The sequence below is a fragment of the Erinaceus europaeus genome, chromosome 11 (genome assembly GCF_950295315.1).
Source record: "Erinaceus europaeus chromosome 11, mEriEur2.1, whole genome shotgun sequence".
Classification (NCBI taxonomy): Eukaryota; Metazoa; Chordata; class Mammalia; order Eulipotyphla; family Erinaceidae; genus Erinaceus; species Erinaceus europaeus.
Genome location: NC_080172.1, coordinates 73112011 through 73125782, shown reverse-complemented (window position 1 = coordinate 73125782; position 13772 = coordinate 73112011). Strand labels below are relative to the sequence as shown.

Here is a 13772-nt window from a genome sequence, read left to right as displayed (position 1 = left end):
GCCTGATGTAAAGTTTCGAGACCTCCTTTGAATCTGGAGAGGTGGCAGTCGTTGACTATGTGGGTCATAGTCTGTCTGGAGCCGCAGGGGCAGTTCGGGTCGTCTGTGGCTCCCCAGCGATGGAACATAGCGGCGCACTGGCCATGGCCTGTTCGATAGCGATTGAGGAGGGCCCAATCATAACGTGCTAGGTCAAAGCCGGGTTGACGCTTGCAGGGGTCTGTGATGAGGTGTTTGTTTAAACAGCTAGTTAGTAGTTAAAATAGTTGCTATTAAAAAAATACAGACTTTTTTGTTGTTTGTTTGTTTTGTTTTGTTTTCTCCAGGGTTGTTGCTAGGTCAGTGCTGGCAGCACCTGGAAGCAATTTTTCCTGTTTTTATTGGATAGGACAGAAAGAAATTGAAAGAAGAGGGGAAGAGAGAGAGACAGAGAGAGAGAGAGACAGAGAGAGAAATCTGCAGAACTGCTTCACCGCTTGTGAAGCTTCCTCCTGCAGGTGGAAAACTGGGGCCTCGAACCCAGATCCTTGAGTGGGTCCTTGAGCTTAGTACTATTTTTAGCTTAACCCGGTTTGCCACTGCTCTGCCCATAAAGACTTACTTTTTTTTTAATTTATAAAAAGGAAACACTGACAAAACCATAGGATAAGAGGGGTATAACTCCACACAGTTCCCACCACCAGAACTCTGTATCCTCTCCCCTCTCCTGATAGCTTCCTTATTCTTTGTCCCTCTGGGAGTATGAACCCAAGGTCATTGTGGGTTGCAGAAGGTGGAAGGTCTGGCTTCTGTAATTGCTTCCCCACTGAACATGGGCGTTAACAGGTCGATCCATACTCCCAGCCTGCCTCTCTCTTTCCCTAGTGGGGCGGGGCTTTAGAGAATTGGGGCTCCAGGACACATTTGTGGGATTGTCTGTCCAGGGAAGTCTGGTTGTCATCATGTTCGCATCTGGAATCTGGTGGCTGAAAAGAGAGTTAACATATAAAGCCAAACAAATTGCTGACTAATCATGAACCCAAAGGCTGGAATAGTGCAGATAAAGAGTCGGGGGGGGTGGGGGTGGTGGGTGGGTGTGTGTCTCCATTTTGTAGATAGTTAGTAGACATATTTTAGTTATATTCCAAAGGGCCCATGACTATATTAGGTTTTTTTGTTTTGTTTTTTCCCCCCTGAGCCTGAAACCTGATATGTAGGTGGATCCAAGTTATTGTCTGAGGAGATGATGTCATGGCTGGAACAAGGATCAGAAAAACTGGATCAGGGAAGGGAGTAGCTCCCAAATAAGGGAAAACTCAGATCAGATCAAATCGATGGGGTTTACAGTCAACAATATTTATACACCTTTCCCATATTTGGGAGCTACTCTTACCTGATCCAGACTTACTTTTTACAACTCACTGAGCGATTGCATTTTACAGGGATAGAAATAACTGAACTCTAGAGAAATGACATGACTTCCTGAAGATACTACGGCTAGTAAGTGGAGGCAATTATGTAAGTTAAGTCTGTTCTTTATGGTTTCAAAGCTGGTTTTTCTCCCCTGCTGCATTACACTGCATCACACTGCACCTCAAGTTGTCTGTCATACATACTGGCCAGCAGTTCTTTTGGATCCTTACTACATATTGCAGATAGGCACAAGGGTCCCAGAAATGTAGCAGGGTTGAACTCAGATGATACTGCCTAATTTTAATGAAGTAAATGAACACTGACTTAATTGAAAGTACTTACTTTAAAATGTTCTTAATTATCTTTATTTATTTATTGGACAGTGACAGCCAGAAATTGAGATGGAAGGGATTGGTAAAGAGGGAGAGAGAAAGAGAGACACCTGCAACACTACTTTACCACTTGCAAAGCTTTCCCCTAGAAGGTGGGAGCCAGGCTCGAGCCCCTGGCTCCTTTCACATTATAACATGTTTGCTTAGCAAAGTGTACCACCACCTGGCTCTGATTTATTTATTTTATTAAACATTTTTTTAGTGACTCAGGAGGTGGTACACTTGATAAAGTCTTGGACTCTTTAGCTTGAAGTTTTATATTCAATCCCTGGTTTTCTCCCTCATAAAAAAATTTTAATTTAAAATGTTTGAAGAGAAGTTATTGCTTTTTAAATATTGGAACATGTATACAGCAAAACTGTTCTTTAAATCTTATGGTTGGAAATCTACATTTGGGGTTTAGAAGCAGAGTGTGCCTATCTTTGTTCCTGTGGTATATCTATGTCTCTCTATATATATTTACTTAAACATATTCATACACTCCAGAAATGAGAAATACTAGTATTCTTTCTTATTCTTAGTCACAAACTCCTGGGAAACATTGAAGTAGAATACTAGTCCAATGCAAACTATACCAGTGGAACTTGAGGATGGAGCTGTCTTATTTGATGACTCTTTGTCATCAAATGATGACAGCAATCTCTTGTGCAAATGGCAGAGGTAGGCATTCTGCCTCCTCAAGAAACAACTTCTGTAGACTTACCAGTATCTTCATCCCATTCTCCTTCAACCCTCATTGCTGGGTTTATTTATTTATTTCTTCATCACTCCCATCACCAAAGGTCTGTGTCCCCATCCCCACACCCTTTGATAACCACTATAGTTCTCCCACAGCCTTGAAAATAGGTTGATATATTTTTAAATTTTTTATTATTAAAAATTCCTTTATTATCTTCATTTATTGGATAGAGACAGCCAAAAATTGAGAATATGGGAGAGATCGAGAGGGAGAAAGAGACACCTGCAGCACTGCTTCACTACTTGTGAAGCTTACCCTTTCAGGTGGGAACCAGGGGCTTGAACCTGGGTCCTTATGCATTATAACATGTGCACTCAGCCAGATGTGCCACCACCTGCCCCCTTTTTCATATTTTATATTTTTCATATATTCAATTGTCTATATTCTACATATGAGTGAAACCATTCTGTAGTTGTCTTTCACCTCCTTATTTGCTTCACTGAGCATAATCTTCTCCATTTCCATCCACTTTATCCCAAAGGACACAATATCATCCTTTATAAATTTAAATTTCTCTATTGGGGGATTAATATTTTACAGTCAACAGCAAATAAAATAGTTTGTACATACATAACATTTCCCAGTTTTCCACATAACAGTACAACCTCCATTAGGTCTTTTGCCATCATGTTCCAGGACCTGAACTCTCCCCTTGCCACACCTCTATCCCAGAGTCTTTCACTTTGGCGCAATACACCAACTCCAGTCCAAGTTCTGCTTAGTGTTTTCTCTTCTGATCTTGTTTTTCAGCTTCTGCCTGTGAGTGACATCATCCCATATTCATCCTTCTGTTTCTGACTTATCTCATTTAACATGATTTCTTCAAGCTCCATCCAAGATTGGCTGAAAATGGTGAAATCACTATTTTAAGTTGTCATCCTTTTTATTGCTCTATAATAGTGTATGCCCCATAACTTTTTTTTTTTTTTTTGCTCTAGGGTTATTGCTGGGGCTCAGTGCTTGCACTATGAATCCACTGCTCCTGGAGGCCATTTTTTCCCATTTTGTTGCCCTTGTTGTAACCCTTGTTGTTGTTATAGCTGCTGTTGTTGTTGTTGGACAAGACAGAGAGAAATCAAGAGAGGAGGGGAAGACAGAGAGGGGGAGAGAAAGATAGTCATCTGAAGACCTGCTTCACCTGCAGGTGGGGAGCCAGAGGCTCGAACTGGGATCCTTACACCAGTCCTGGGCTTTGTGCCATGTGGTCCCATAACTTTTATATCCAATCATCTGTTAAAGGGCATTTTAGTTGTTTCCAGGTTTTTGCTATTGTGAATAAAGCTGCTATAAACATGGGGGCTGCATATATCCCTTTGAATAAGTGTTATTATATCTTTTGGGTATATGTCTAGCAGTGGAATTGCTGAGTCGTATGTCACTTCCATCTGTATTTGTTTAAGGATTCTCCATACTGTTCTCCATAGTGGTTGTACCAGTTTACATTCATTCTATTACACCAGCAGTGTAATAGAGTTCGTCTCTCACAATATCCTCTCCAACACTTTATCTTCTCTTGTTTTATTGATGGAGCCTAGTCTCATAAGTGTGTGGTGGAATCTCAATGTGGTTTAAATTTGCATTTTTTGATGATGAGTGAATTATAACATTTCTGCATATGTCTATAGGCCATGCATATCTCTTCTTTAGAAAACTGTCGATATCTTCTGCCCACTTTTTAACTGGGTTGTTTTTTTTTTCTTTTTCTTGAGATGTAGGAATTCTTTATAGATGCATTGTTGGCTTGGGGGATGTCTGAGTAACATTTATACAGTCCATAGATGGTAGAGGGATGATTCTGAGGTCTCTTGGATAGACATACCTGAGTCATTTGTGTCTCAAATATCCTTCCTACCTTAGACTATATACCACCCTTTATAACCAAATCTTTTTGAACAAGATAAATATACATGAGATTAATAGTTGAAAGAATGTGTAGAAGCATCTTTGCCAAAATGAAAACTTCTAGAACTTCTAAATTGTATCTGACTTAGGAAAGTGAATCAGGTGTTTAAAGATAAACTATTTGACTCATATATAGGAGATTTGCTGCAAAGGAGAAAAGTACTGAAGGGAAGGATGGACCATGGATGTCCTAAAGAAATCATCAGACAAATTTACAAAGTTGAGTATTTCTCAGTGTGATTTGAAGTCTGCCAGCATCACTATTACCTGGTAAAAAACACCTAGTATTGCAGATGAAAATTTGGGGTCTCCATTTTGGAAATGGCTAGTAGGTCTATTTTAGGTATATTTCAAGGGGCCATGACTTTATTAGTTTTTACCTGAGCCTGACATCTGATATGCGGGTGGACTCAAGTTATTGTTTGAGGAGATGAAAAAGGGGCTAGAAAGCTGGATCAGGGAAGAGAGTAGCTCCCAAATATAGGAAAAATGTATAGATATTGTTGACTATAAACCCCATCGATTTGATCTGGGGCCCACATTCAGCATAAGAGCCTATGTAACCTCTGCATCCCTGTAGGTCTGAGCTCCCATTCTGTGGTCATGAGTAGGAATGTTCCAAGTTGCGCCAATTTCAGAACCCATCTTCATCAGGTGGTAGATAGACTATGTTATCCACTCCCCCTTCAGAGGATGGAACATTCTCTACCATTGTTGATCCACATTGAGGGCAAGGTCCTATGGGGGCCCACAAAGGGGTCCATTATGCTGTTCCTGATGGAGATGATGAGTAACAATGGAGAGAGGGATCTGTTAGAGGTCTGGGCCCATCATGTCTGTGTGGGAATCTTAGGACTCCCCAACTAGGACCCCAGCTGATGGAGTGGCCTGATAGTGAAGATTCATCGTTAAACTATATCAGTTTCTAGCCCTGATTTAGCTTTTGTAGTCCTTACTTTGATAAGGTTAACTTTGGAGTGACTGAGGGAAATGTAATAGGAGCTAGGTGAGGAGGGTATCTAAGTCTAATTTGAAACTATTTCACTAGGTACTTAATATTCTTGGTTTTAGGTTTATGATTCATCAACAATTTGTTTGGCTTTATATGTTAACTCTTTTTTTTTCAGCCACCAGGTTCCAAACACTACCATGATGCCAACTGGACTTTCTTGGGCAGACAACTCCATGAATGTGTCCTGGAGCCCCACTTCCCCAGAGCTCTGCCCCACTAGGAAAAAAGAGAGACAGGCTGGAAGTATGGATCAACCTGTCAATGCCCATATTCAGCGGGGAAGCAATTACAGAAGCTAGAGCTTCCATCTTCTGCACCCCATAATGACCCTGGGTCCATACTCCTAGAGGGATAAAGAATAGGAAAGCTATCAGGGGAGGGGATGGGATATGGAGTTCTGATGGTGGGAACTATGTGGAATTGTACTCCTCCTATCCTATGGTCTTGTCAGTGTTTCCATTTTATAAATAAAAATAAAAATAAAAAAAAACATGTAGTAGTGTTTGGTAAAAAATCAGAATCCTGAAATCCTGCCATGCCTTTCTTTTTTCATAATTAAAAATTTATTGAGGGTGTTAAATGCTTTATAATTAATTCATTGATATCTGCATACAGTTTCATTATGTACCAGGCTCCTAAATTTTTCTCCTTCCCCTCCCTCCCCAGAGTCCTTTGCTTTGGTGCAATACACCATGTTCAGTCCAAGTTTCACTTTGTGCTATCTCTCCCTGCCCCAACTTTATTAAGTCCTGCTAATAAATGAGATCATTTGCTATTCATTATTCTCTTTTTGGCTTATCTCATTCAACATGATGTCCTCAAGTTTCATCCAAGAGGATGCAAAAAAGACAACCTTATCATTTTTAATAGCTGATTATTTTTCTATCTTGTACATATACCACAGGTTTTTTTTTTGTTTGTGTGTATATGTGTGTGTGTGTACTGCTATGATCATTGGTATACATAAATCTCTTCTGATAGGTGTTTTTGTTTCCTTTGGATAAATCCCCAGGAGAGGAATTGCTGAGTGGTAGGGAAGGTCCATTTCTAGTGTCCTGATAAATCTCTAGATTGCTTTCCACAGTGGTTGGGCCACTTTTCACTTCTACTAGAAGTTCATGCCTTTGTTATAGAAGAACAATTTATAGATATGAGGGAACTGTATCCATTTGTTTTAAATGTTCTAAATGATTCTTAGTCATATTAAAGATTCATATGCAGGGGTGTTACTCTCTGCCCTGATCCAGCTTTCTAGTCCTATTCTCAACTCTGGAAACATATCCCCAGACAATATTTTTAGTCCACTTCCATGTTAGCTATCAAGCTCAATCAAAATTTACTAAAGTGTGGGTCCCTTGGAACATACCTAAAATAGACTTCCTAGCTTCTTTTTACCTAAGATCTCTATTCTCAGCTGCTTCTTTCCTACTTTTTGGTTCATGCTTATTAGATATTTTTGTCATGCTTTACATTTTACTGCCTTTCAGCACCAAGTTTCAGAGGCTACTATGATTCCATCCTTACTTCCCTGGGCAGATGACCTCACCAACATGTCCCAGAACCTCACCTCTCCAGATTCCTACCCGACTAGGAAATAATAGGAACAGTTTGGGGGATTTGGATCAACTCTGTTGGCAGGAATGGTGGAGAATCATAACCTTATTATCTTATAGTTTTGTAAATCAATATTAAATCACTAATTAAAATAAAATTTAAAAAAAGACTGGAGATGTTGCATTTAAGTAAAGACTGTTGCCATCTCCTGGCAAACTAGCTGGATAACCTTGAGCAAATTACTCTACCTTTCTCTTGCTCAGTTTCCCTGTAAATTAGGGATAAAGTGGTCATTCCAACTGCATAGAACTGTATGAAAGTTAGGAAGAAAAAAGATTTATATAGCACTCACTCAGTATAAGGCACTTTCCATAACAAGACTGATATACACAGTGATAGAGAATTCAGCCAAAAGGGAAAGCAGAAGTTTCTGCCCTAACCTGTGTAAAGAGGAGGAACATGTGTGCTGGTGTATCACCTGAACAGAAACACACCTGGAAGAAATGCAAGAAAATGTAAGAAAACACTCCTGACAAAAGTGCATATGCTTATTCTTTTCACTTGACCAGGGGAATGCAGGCTATTAATGTTTGGGAAGGAATCCAAAGCCAACAGAATGGAGTTGAGCACCCCCCTTCATATTACTGCCGTGTGACCCCAAGCTCCAGAGCCAGTTTGGTGGCACTGAGAAGAGCAGGCCCAGAGCACCTCATTAAAACTTGCCTGGCAAAAGCGCTATCACCCATGAAAACCTGTTTTCTTTCCCTTCCTGTGAAATCACCCCAGTGGTGCTGAATGGAGACTCTCAAACAAACAATACTGAAGTATAGTTAGTTGTGAGCCCCCATAGGACCTTGTCCTCAATGTGGATCAACAATGGTAGAGAATGTTCCATCCTTTGAAGGGAGGCTGGGCAACATATTCTATGTTCCACCTGAGGAAGATGGGTACTGAAATTAGGGCAGCTTGGATGTTCCTACTCATGACCACAGAATGTGAGCTTAATGTGCAGCTTGGCGATATGAGAATCCGGCATGAAGCCCAGCCAGTCTATCTTGGCGTTACTCTCAATCACACTCTGTCATTTCACGAACATCTCATAAAAACTGCAGCAAAGGTGGGCGTGAGGAATAACATCATTGCAAGACTGGCCAGCTCCTCATGGGGCGCGAGCACTTCCACACTACGATCATCATCTCTGGCATTATGCACAGAATACTGTGCCCCAGTAAGGTTCAGTAGCCCCCATGTCCACTTGGTCGATTCCAAATTATATTCCTCCATGAGGATAATTTCTGGAACCATCCGTTCCACCCGGGTTCCATGGCTGCCAGTTCTTAGCAACATCACCCCGCCAGATATTCGTCGGGATGCGGCATCATCTAAGTTCATTTCCCACGTCTACCCTCGACCGGACCTGCCAATATACGCGGATATCTTCGCCCACCCTGTCCAATGCTTGACGTCTCGTCACCTAATCTGGACCCCTATGCCTACACTGAACTTCTCTGTTCCAGTCTCTTGGAAACAGAGTTGGCAGTCAGCTGAGGTAAAGAACAAACACCTCATCACAGACCCCTGTAAGCGTCAACCCGGCTTTGACCTAGCACTTTATGATTGGGTCCTCCTCAGTCGCTATCGAACAGGCCATGGCCAGTGCGCCGCTATGTTCCATCGCTGGGGAGCCACAGACGACCCGAACTGCCCCTGCGGCTCCAGACAGACTATGACCCACATAGTCAACGACTGCTACCTCTCCAGATTCAAAGGAGGTCTCGAAACTTTACATCAGGCTCAACCTGACGCTGTTGACTGGCTACGGAAGAAGGACAAACGCTAGAAGAAGAAGAACCACAGAATGTGAGCTCAAATATACAGGGATGCAGAGGTCACATAGGCTCCTATGGTGAATATGGGCCTTAGACCAGATCAAATTGATGGGGTTTATAGTCAGCAATATTGATACACCTTTCCCATATTTGTGAGCTACTCTCTTCCCTGATCCAGATTTCTGGTCCTTTTTCCAGCCATGACATCATCTCCCAGACAATAACTTGGACCCAACTACATATCAGATGTCAGGCTCAGGAAAAAAAATTGTCTAGTCATGGGCCCTTTGGAATATAACTAAAACAGGCCTACCAACTATTAACAAAATGGAGATCCCTCCAACTCTTCATCTGAACTAGTCCAGCTGTTAGGTTCATGATTAGTCAACAATTTGTTTGGCTTTATATGTTAATTCTCTTTTCAACCACCAGGTTCCAGATGCTAACATGATGCCAACTGGACTTTCCTGGGCAGACGACCCTGCCGATGTGTCCCAGAGTCCCGCTTCCTCAGAGCCCTGCCCCACTAGGGAAAGAGAGAGACAGGCTGGGAGTATGGATTAACCTGTCAATGCCCATATTGCTTCTGGAAGCAATTCCAGAAGCCAGACCTTCCACCTTCTGCACCACATAATGACCCTGGGTCTATACTCCCAGAGGGATAAAGAACAGGAAAGCTATCAGGGGAGGGGATGGGATATGGAGTTCTGGTGGTGGGAATTGTGTGGAGTTGAACCCCTCTTATCCTATTGTTTTTGTTAGTGTTTCTTTTTTATAAATAAAAATAAAAAAAGAGGTGACAATAATGCTGATGCTGTCAGAAGAGATCAAAAGATGTGGCTTACTTCCTTTTGTGTAGTTAGTTGAGTAAAGTGATTGAAAGAAGTGAAGTAGGAGGTAGAAGAGAAGGGTGTCTAGGACTAGGTAATGAATATTTGATTAGAAAATATATGTGGGGCCAGGTGGTGCCACACCTGGTTGAGCACACGTTACAATGTGCAAGGACCTGGGTGCGTGTCCTTGACTCCCACCTGCAGGGGGAAAGCTTTGCAAGTGGTGAAGCAGTCTCTCTGTCTCTCTTCCTCTCTACCTCTCTTTCTCCTCTCAATTTCTGGCTGTCTAATAAATAAAGATAATAAAAAAAAGAATTAAAAAAAGAAAGAAAATATATGGTGCCTTATTTTAGACCATTCTACTCTATTGCCAAGTGTATTAGGTCTAATCTAATCACAGAGGACTACTAAGCACTTTTACTTTGAGTTATACAGTTGTCCCTAACTTGTGGATAGGTGGATACATATACTCAGTTCCCTAGGCCTTTGCCTATATCTAGGATGTTTAACTTTGCTAGAGGACATCTCCAGTCTTATCTTCCGTCATCTTTAGACAATCCAGCTTTCTTCTTCTCCCAGTTTCTTTTCTTTTCTTTCTTTTTTTAAATGTTTATTTATTTATTCCCTTTTGTTGCCCTTGTTGTTTTATTGTTGTAGTTATTATTGTTATTGATGTCGTTATTGGATAGGACAGAGAGAAATGGAGAGAGGAGGGGAAGACAGAGAGGGGGAAAGAAAGACACCTACAGACCTGCTTCACTGCTTGTGAAACGACTCCCCTGTAGGTGGGAAGCTGGGGCTTGAACCAGGATCCTTACGCCGGTCCTTGCGCTCTGCACCACATATGCTTAACCCACTGCGCTACCATCTGACCCCCCCCCCCCGAGTTGCTTTTCTGTATGCTCTGCCATGCATCCCCACAGTGAAGAATGCCTTCTCTACCAAATCAGCTGTGGACTGCATTCTTTTAGGACTTTACTATAGCTTCCCAAACCTCTTTTAAAGCCCTTAGGTAAGACATGACTTATTCCCTATTTCTGTATTAGTGCATTTATCAGCCAATAATATACTGCACCCTACCTAGAGACCACAAAATATAGATTAGAGTATGAAAGATAGAGATCTGGGATGAAACTGAGTTTGAATCCTGGTTCTGACACTTACAGGCTGGGGAATCTTAGAGAAGTGGTCCTTCTTCTCTGTTCACCAGTTTCCTCATCTATGAAACATGAGAATAATATATATCTACTTCCCTGGGTTACTATAAGAACCAAGGACTGAGTTAAGTCATGTAAAGTGATAGGAATATAACTTTACATATAGACATTCCTTGTGAGTATTCAGAATTCCTGCTTTTGAGTACAAACAATGAGCTAAGAGAGAATGATGAACAATCAGAGACAGTTAAACAAGCAAATAGAGAAAATAAGTTTCATGTCACATGCTAGAATGCTGTGGGAGAAAACTTCAGATTCACTAGGGGTTATTGTTAAACATAGATTTCTGGACACTTCAGTATTTTCTACTGATACCATAACAACTGAATAGTAACTTAAAACAACACGAATTCATAATCTTATGGTTTTGGAGGACAGAATTCCAAAACAAGTCTCATTGAGCAAAAGTGAAGTTTTCAGCAGGACTAGTCCCTTTATGGAAGTTCTAGAACTCTGTTGTCTTAGTATTTCCATCTTCTAGAGGCTGTCCACATTGTTTGACTTGTGTTTCTTTCCATCTCAAAGCTAGCTAGATGAACTTTCTCAAGATAAAGCCTCTTTGATTTTGACTTTCCACTTCCTTTTCCTCATTTAAGTACCCTGTATTTTCATTGGATTCACCTGGAAAATTCAGACTGTTCTCTTTAGCTTAAAATCAGCTGACTATCAACCTCAGTTCCACATGTAGACTTAATTCCTTCTTGTCATGCACCACAAGTATATACAGGCTACAGGGATTAGGTTGTGGCAATATTTCAGAAGAGCAGATACTCTGCCCACCACACTCACTGTGAGAGGTTTTAATTCAATAGATCTGTGGTGGGACTCAAGCATTTGCACCTCAGATAGTGGTGAGGCTACTGACCTAGGAGCACTTTGAGACTTGTTGACTTTTCGGGTTGTGTCATGGGGGAGAGAGAAGAGACCAGGAACTTGTGGCGTAGCAGGAACGCAAATCTTTATGCAGACACCCCAAAGTTGGGTGAGAGCACATTGGCTCAGGCCACGTGGAGCTAGCAAAATGGCCGCCTCTTGCTATGCCCACCAGCCCTTCTCCAGGTCGAGTCACAGAAGAGAGAAGAGCAAAGAGAGTGAAAGTGGAAGCAGGAGGAGCTTTTAAGGAAGGATTCCTGAAGTGGCAAGTCGGGACGGGATTGGCTAGGAAAGGGGGTGGAGAGAGGCAAAGGGCATATTGGGAAGGTGGAAGCATCCTTAGCAACTGTTGCAATGGTTTTAACTGAATTAGCAAAACCCTGAGGGGATAATGTGGTGGATATCTGTCAATAATGCTTGCATTGAAATATAGTGGTTTGTGGGCCCTGCCAATGTTCGACCACATCTGCACGATTCCCCAACAGAGACTCATTGGTTTAGAGATCATACTAGTTCATATTGCATCCATAGTGGGCTCTGAAGAGTTGTTGAACTCTTCAGAGCCCACTATGATAGCAGAAACAGGAAATGGTACCTCCCTCCATCCCATCCCTCAAAATCCATAACTCAGCAACTTCCCAAACCTACCAATTTAGCAAAGCAGGGCAAACAATTTTGCTGTGACACAGCCTAAGAGAACTAGGTGAAAGGTGCTAAGTACTCCCAAGGAAGAGAGCAAGGAATAGACATATGGGTGGGCTTCAGGGAAGAGGTGGCATCCACATTAAAGAAAAAAGACTTGTATATAGCTGTGCTATTGGATGCTTCTAATCTACTTGGTCTAGGCTTTTGAGAGAGTCCGCATATCAAATACATAGCCTATATATTTAAAAGATTCAGTTTGTCTTTGGAGAAACTTTGAGACATACAATTGATTTCCCCCCTCTCATATTAATTAACTACTGATTTATATGTCTACATTTTGCTAGGAGTGTACATAAACACCATTCCCACCACCAGAGGCTGGGGGAGAGGGAGCCTGGTGAGCCCCGCTCTGGAGGGGCCGGGTGGGGGCGATCCAGGAGGCGATCCGGGGAGCGGGCCGTGGCTTGCCGGGGGAGTCGGAGGTGGGCGGCTCCGCTTGGACCCAAGCCCCAGCGTCTTTGTACGTGTCCGGGGCTGGGCTGGGCTCGCGCCGAACGGAGCCTAGAAATACGAGGTGCTGGAAGGAAGGCCGGGGTATTTCCTCAGGTGCTTCTGCACACTTAAAGGTGGGTTCCCTTAACCCCCCATAAAAAATAGATTAGAAGCATCCAATAGCACAGCTATATACAAGATACTGGATACTGTACAACAAACCATAACAAAGGGACTTTTCAAAGTTAACCCAATTAACAAATAATGTGATGATAATATTAACTATCGATTGTCTTTTTGAACCCTAAGACAGCAGGAACCTCACATCTCCACTACAGAGTCCCTACTTCCCCCAGTCCTGGAACCCTTGGATAGGGCCCACTTTCCTGTATGCATCTCCCAATCCAAACCAAATAATATTGCATCCGCCGATCACAACGTAACCAACGCAAGATTGCCACCTCAACATGCTTCACCTCAGACTGTATCCAGAGACTTCACGTGTGGAATGACAACCCTTCAGCTTCATTACTCAGGCAGACCTTTCCTTTTATAGTACACTCTAATTTCATCTCAGGTAGTTCACTTTCTAACAAAGTCCCATAACCTAGATATACACTAGTTTCTGTGAGAGAGAGCTTATGTGCACACGTATCCATAAACTACTGCAAAATATATACCTGAAAGCAGAAGTACACTAGAGTTTGCAGTGAGTGCCTCCCTAACACTTCCTCTCCATTATTCCAAGCTTGGGATCCATGATTGCTCAACAAATTGTTTGGCTTCATATGTTGACTCTCTTTTCAATCACCAGGTTCCAGATGCCACCAGGATGCTGGCCAGGCTTCCCTGGATTGAAGACCCCACCAATGTGTCCTGGAGCTCAGCTTCC

General features: G+C 42.1%; 1 long non-coding RNA gene across 1 annotated transcript; it reads left to right on the top strand.

The window, feature by feature from the left end:
• Positions 1 to 4559: 4559 nt before the first annotated feature.
• LOC132541416 (uncharacterized) lies at positions 4560 to 6219 on the top strand. The gene is made up of 2 exons (XR_009552609.1): positions 4560 to 4644; positions 5553 to 6219. It is a non-coding gene; the product is annotated as an uncharacterized LOC132541416 (long non-coding RNA).
• The last annotated feature ends 7553 nt before the right edge of the window (positions 6220 to 13772 follow it).